We start from the raw sequence: 7,026 nt of genomic DNA on the forward strand, positions 1-7,026 counted from the left end.
GTTAGCTATTAATTTGTTTTTGTTGAGTCTTTGTGTTTTCTTTTGTTTGGCTCGAGGACAGCAAAATCTAAGTTTGGTGTAGAAACTGAGGAGCCATCTGCCTGTTGTTCACACCTAAGGAAGGAAACATCATATGATGATCTTGAACTTTCCACAGATCCCATTGCTACCCAAGTCTATATGTCACACATTCTCTTTCAAGAGGCTGCAAAGCAACCCACAGCTGCAGGAAAGCTTCGAAACTGACAGTGCAACCGCATAGCCCTTTACACTTGAGAAAATTCATGTGGAGTCCTGCAAGAAGGCTAAAATCTACAAGAAAAAGAAGAAGCTTAATGGCAGCCCAATTCTTCGTCAAGAAATTCGACCAATAAAAAAATTATGGGTGTTAAATATAAGGTTTAAGTCAGTTCGACACAGACATCAACCTATTTGTAAAAGTCCCTATTTGCTTACAAAAATTCATTCACACGGAAGGGTGGATATCAAAGATTCAACCAATGAATTTAAATGCACAATTCAAGTCAATCCTTACCTACCATTGTCCTATGATACTGCAAAAGAGTGGTTGATTTTAAAAGGACAAGTAACGTGATCATCAGTTCCTCTACGTCTAGCTATAGACGTTCACTAAAACGTTAATTAGGAGGCAACCCAATTTTTCGAAACTCTTTTCTTTTTATTTCCATTCATTTCATTTTCTTGCTTTTATTCTTTATCACAAAAAAATAAAAATAAATAAATAAAATTGAAAAACACAAAAGTAGTCATTTTTTTAGTTAATCAGTATTTTATTTTGGGTTTATCCTAGTTAGATTTTTAATATGTGATCTTTGCAGGTTGCATTTGGAGACAATTTAGCCCTAGATATCCACTGAGCGGGCAAATTCAACTGAATTATGCATTCAGCAGCATTCATCATCAACGAAAAGTGCAGAAATTAATCCAATGCAGAAACATGCACATGCAGAGTTCCAGAAATACTCAGAGTGGGGTTGGTGATGAAGCCCTTTTTGCATTGCTTGGCACCCCATCTCACCCCATCTCACTCAACCACTCCCTTGCATTTTATTTAAAATATTATTACATACAAGTTTGGTGGTGGGATCGAAGCAACACAGAAGGGTGCATGATCCATTTGGTGCAACGTTTAGCTCAAGATTCATCACATTTATTCAGGGCAGCATGCATACAAAAGAGAAACAAAAATACATGAGTATAATGGAAATAGGACCGCGACCACATTGGATGTAGAGAAACTGATTCAACTCCTAGCACAAATCTGGGATGCATGCACCAAAAAATTGAATCACAAATCCAAGGACTATGTTCAACAGATGTATATCGAAAACTAAGTTTTTGGCGTTAAGGCTTATACCTGTAATTCTGACCGTGAGGATTTTGAGATGTCTGCTACTTGGTTCCCTTTGGATTTGTGCACCCGTGCCAATTCTGTCTCTGCGGATCTTCTTCTAACCACGAATGGGATCTGCATCAAACCCAACTCACATGCATGATGAGTCCAGAGTCTTTTTTCAGAATAAATAAAATCCGAAGTTTGGGGGTTGCAGGTTGTAGTTTGAATATGAGATACGATTTTGGACAAAATGGCAATGGTGGCAAGGCTAGAAAGTAGAGATGGGACGAAGGTTAGAGATAAGGAGTATTCACGGCTCTGGGCTCGAGGTGAAATGCTGGAGAGAGATGGAGACCCTAACGATAGATTTTTCAGTTTGACCATCACACGAGGTGGTATATCACGTATCCCTATATAAATTGTGGATTATGTGTGTTAAAATGTTAATAACTTAAAAATTAAAATTTTCTACCACTTGTATAAAAGCATGTGATGTATCATCCGTATTCCCATCAGAACTAAAAGTTTCTCCCTCTCAACGGCTAGGGTGTGAAAAATGAGGAAATGAGCAATGGAATGCTGAAGAGCTTAAATAGGTTTTCTACCAGCACGTGTGGCTTCATCACTGTTGTCCGTGCGTGTTTCGTGTGTGCCAGCAAACTGGCAGGTTGCGGGTTCGACTCTCCAAAGCACTGAGATGGTCATTTCTTTTTCATTATTTTTCCAGTGCATATTCTCCCTGCACCAGGTTACCACTTCGAATCCAGGTGCCTCTGTTTTCCTTTCTTTCTTTATTTTTCTATTTTATAATTTCTTATTTGTTTTTTTTTTTAATTTTTGTTTGTTTGTTTATTTATTTTTAGTTTTTATTAGTTTTCTATGGCAATCTTATTCATTTGAGTTCTTTCTATAGTTTTATTTTATTTTTGTCATGTTTATTTTTCACACCTTGACAATAATGTGTGTCACATCTCGGCCCGGGCACCCACCGCATCCCGAGCTTGACTCCGTCGTAGCACGATATTGTCCGCTTTGGGCCCCGACCACGTCCTCATGGTTTATTTTTGGGAACTCACACGAGAACTTCCCAGTGGGTTACCCATCATGGGAATGCTCTCGTCCAAACTCGCTTAACTTCAGAGTTCGGATGGAACCCGAAGCCAGTGAGTTCCCAAAAGACATCGTGCTAGGTAGAGATGAGAATATATATATATATATATATATATAAGGCTTACAAGATCCACTCCCCTGGGCGATGTGGGATGTCACAATCCACCCCCTTAGGGGCCCGACGTCCTCATCGGCACACTTCCAGCCAGGAATTGGCTCTGATACCAAATTTTCACATCCCGGCTCGGGCCCCCACCACATCCGGGCTTGATTCTGCCGTATCACGATATTATCTGTTTTGAACTCCGACCACGTCCTTATGGTTTTGTTTTTAGGAACTCACACGAGAACTTCCTAGTGGGTCACCCATCTTGGAAATGCTCTCGCCCAAACTCACTTAACTTCGGAGTTCAGATGGAACCCGAAGCCAGTGAATTCCCAAAAGGTCTCGTTCTAGGTAGAGATGGGAATATACATATAAGGCTTAAATGATCCACTCCCCTGGGCGATGTGGGATGTCACAATGTGTGATTTAAGTTTGGGTGTGGGAAATAAGAAATTTTAGGTTTTTAATTTTTGAGTCAATTAAAAAAAAATTCATTCTTTTTAAGTTAATATCCATAGAATATTTTAAACGTTAGAACAAATGGACATGGTGAAGGTTAATCCCATAATAGAGTATTTTCTATTTATCGTTGCTTAGACACTAATTCATGAGTTATACTTTGAAATTTTGCACATTCACATCAAAATGGTTTGTGGGGAGTGAGATTGAAACACTTACTATTAGTCTAAGTTTATTTTTTATTTTTTTTTGTTTTAAGTAAAATAAAGGTTAGCACTTGTTATGAATAAAGTAATAATTGTTCCACCCTAGGTTTTACTTAGTCACCGAGCCAGTCATGCCTGATCATCAGTGATTATCGCGTCAAACGATAGAGTTTTGGCATAGGGCATGGTGGTTAGTTGATTTCATAGCTTTTTTAGCTCGAGTTAGTAAGTCCTTAGGGGTGTTCTACACCTAGTGCCCTAAAGCCTTAGTGGTTTGGGAGTCATTGACCTAAAGCTCGTTACATGGGTTGGATCGAAAGCTTAAGGGAACTGGCATTGCACGACCACCACTGTTACTAGAAAAAAAAAAAAATATATATATATATATATAAAAGTTATTATGTGTGCTGACACACCCCGACCTGGAATGTCCACTAGGACTCCAAATCGAGATGTGCTGGCCGACACTTGGAAGGTGATGAAGCCATAAAGTATGATGATGTGAAAAAAAAAGTGAATAAATTTAAACCTAAGAGTGCCTAAATACCAGAGTGCGCTGGTGAGCGGGAATGAACCCACTTCACATGTGACATTAGAGCATAAGTAAGTACAGTAGAGTGAATACGGATTATACCCTTAGAAGTAACCACCTATCCTGAGATTTGCCAAGAATCCTCGTCGATACGAACTTTCAGCAAATTAAACCTGGAAGGGCGCAAAACAGAAAGTGTGAGTGGGTAAAAACAAAGCTTTTCAAAAACCATTTCAATTATTAAAGGTAGTAACCCCTCGCCGTAAAATTTGTATAATTTCCCAGAAATAAAATATATACATTGTTGATGCACAAAATCAGTGAGGACTTTAGTACAAACAGAAAATGTTAAGTTTGTGACCTTCACTAGATTGTTCCGGTCACTAGTGTGGATAAGTATGTAAATGGATAGAGACATGGAAGCAAACACAAGATGTACGTGGTTCACCCAGATTGGCTACGTCCACGGAGTAGAGAAGTTCTCATTAATTGTGAAGGGTTTATACAAGTACATAGGTTCAAGCTCTCCTTTAGTGAGTACTAGTGAATGATTTAGTACAAATGACATTAGGAAATATTGTGAGAGAATGATCTCTATTTATAGAAGAGAGTTTCTAGTTTCATTCTGACATTGACACGTGTCATGTTGTGATTAGCTTCTGATGTTGACATGTGTCGCGCTATGATTGGCTTCTGATGTCGACACGTGTCGCACTGTAATTGGCCTTCTGGTTGGAGGGAAACTCTTCTAGGTCCTTGACGGTATAACGTTGACCGGTGCTCAGTAGTTTTGGGATTGGTCAAGTATGGTACAAACGGTGCTCCCCTAAGTTCTTGAGTGAGGGAAACTCCTCGGTTGGGGACTTGCAAGATCCAAGCCATTGAGTAATCACGAAACTTCTAAGTACCGAAGTGTGGTATTATTTTCACTTACCTTATCTGTCTTATATGTAGATGTGGCATCTTTTCTGGAAGTACTTTTCCTCCATCTAGGGGTGGTATCTTTAACTGATGAAGATGCACAAAGTAATGTATCAATTTCACTTGAAGCTTACTTGTAGTTTCGGGCTTAGTCAAATGCGATACAAACCCTATAGTAGGAGTACCCCAAGTCACCGAGCTAGGAGATTTGCCGAAGGAGGTAACAGACAAGGTAAGCAATCAGACTTCCAAGCAAGCAACCTGGATTGGAGGTTCGACTTCGGCTTCCGGTTGATTGTTCTCATTCTCCTTGTGTCGTAAACAGCAACAAGGATAAGGAGAAGCAAATGGAGAAAAGATGATATGAGATACTTTTGCTTTTGAAGAAGTAACTTTCCACAAGCTTATTCTTGAACTGGGATGAAGGGTTTTCTGGTTTCCTCCAGAGTATAAGGCCGACTCAAGAATTTGAGGGTCAAAACAAGTCCATCAAATCTATAGTACGTTCCACCCTGATGATATGGGATACTTTTGCTGTTGACAAAGTAGTGGATGTATCAACACGTATTTTGTTACGCTTGTCTCCACATGCTTCATTGTATCCTTCTCACTTGCCCTATCTATTCCTCAGGCAGATGTGGTAACTTCTCTGGAAGCATAAGATGTTGAAGATCAGTACTCGAGAGCAATGCCAGGTAAGTAATCAGGCAAGGGGTTCCAGGCAGTCAGTTCTTGACTGGAAGCTTGATTCCAAGTGCTGACTGATTACTCTCTTTCTCTTTGTCTTGCAAGTAAGAACAAGGCCAAAGGAAAAGACAGGGAAAAAAAAATGATATGGGATACTCTTGCTTTTAACCCTGATGATATGAGATGTTTTTGCTCTGGTGTGGCTTGTTTGCAGAGGTATTATCGGGGGGAAAAAAACTGAGTATTTCGAAAGACTCTGCTGAGAGTGCCCTCTCGGATGTGAAGAAAAGTTGAGCATTTTTTATTTATTTGCAGGTCTGCCTGGCTGTGGAGGATGGAGGTCGACATATATAGGAGTTTCCCTAACAACAAGTAATAGTGTTATTCATTTACCCTTCTTGGTCATAGCAATGTAGTGGGAGCTGCAAGCTTCACGTGTTTTAACTTTGTCAAAACACTTTGAAAAAGTGATCTGTGGTATCTGGAAAGCTGATGTTGCATGTGAAGGTTACAGACAAGCTTTATCCAAGGAAATCTGGTTCTCGAAGTTCGGAGAGCGGTGCCTCTTCGATTTTCGAACAAGCAATCTTGTTGGGATCTGGCTCTCGAGATTCAGAGAACGGTGCCTCTTTGATTTTTTGAGAAAAAAATCCTGTTGGGAGTCTGACTCTTGAGATTCAGATAGCAGTGTTTCTTCGATTTTTGAGAAAGTAATTTTGTTGGGAGTCTGGCTCTCGAGATTCAGAGGGCGGTGCCTCTTCGATTTTTGAACACGTAATCTTGTTGGGAGTCTGGCTCTCGAGATTCGGATAGTAGTGCTGCTTCAATTTTTTAGAAAACAATCTTGTTGGGAGTCTGACTCTTGAGATTCGGAGAGCAATGTCTCTTCGATTTTTGAGAAAGTAATCATGTTGGGAGTCTGGCTCTCGAGATTTGGAGGGCGGTGCCACTTCGATTTTTTAGCACAAAATCCTGTTGGGAGTTTGGCTCTCGAGATTTGGAGAGCTGTGCCTCTTCGATTTTTGAGCAAGCAATCTTGTTGGGAGTATTTTCTCGAATGTGAGTAAAGGTTGAGCATTTTTGCCAGTCTGCCTTGCCACGGAGAACGGAGGTTGACACACATTGAGACTTTCTAGTTATCAAGTAGTGGTGCTGTTCCTATACCCTTGTGGGTAATAATAGGGTAGCTGGACCTTCAAAATTTATGTGTCTAAACTTTGTCAAAGATCTTTGGCAAAGTTATCTGTGGTACCCGAGGAGCTGATGTTGCGTGTGGAAAGTGGTGCCTCTTCGGAATCTGGAGAGTGGTGCTTCTTCGATTTTTGCACCAACGACCTTGTTGCCCTTTCTTTTATAAGGGCACCAATTGTGTGCAAGAAGTACATTCAGAGAGTTATTGCTTGTAGGAATTTTCCCCTTACTTCAGAGATTTATTGCACCTCATTTCTCCTTCATCATTTCTAAGAATGTCTGACCCATTCGACCGTCGTTTTAACTTGAACTTTGGTGAAGAGGCAGCCATGCCTTCTCAAGACAACATATGGCACCTATCATTCTTATCCCCTACTGGTCCTCTTACCGTTGGGGACTCTGTGATGAAGAATGATATGACCGCTGCGGTGATGGCCATGAACATTCTCACTCTGAA

General features: G+C 40.3%; 1 long non-coding RNA gene across 1 annotated transcript; it reads right to left on the reverse strand.

The window, feature by feature from the left end:
• Positions 1–972: 972 nt before the first annotated feature.
• Positions 973–1,830, reverse strand: LOC126605483 (uncharacterized). The gene is made up of 2 exons (XR_007616964.1): positions 1,379–1,830; positions 973–1,282 (listed from the first exon to the last, which is right to left on the reverse strand). It is a non-coding gene; the product is annotated as an uncharacterized LOC126605483 (long non-coding RNA).
• Positions 1,831–7,026: the final 5,196 nt, after the last annotated feature.

The sequence above is a fragment of the Malus sylvestris genome, chromosome 15 (genome assembly GCF_916048215.2).
Source record: "Malus sylvestris chromosome 15, drMalSylv7.2, whole genome shotgun sequence".
Lineage (NCBI taxonomy): Eukaryota > Viridiplantae > Streptophyta > Magnoliopsida > Rosales > Rosaceae > Malus > Malus sylvestris.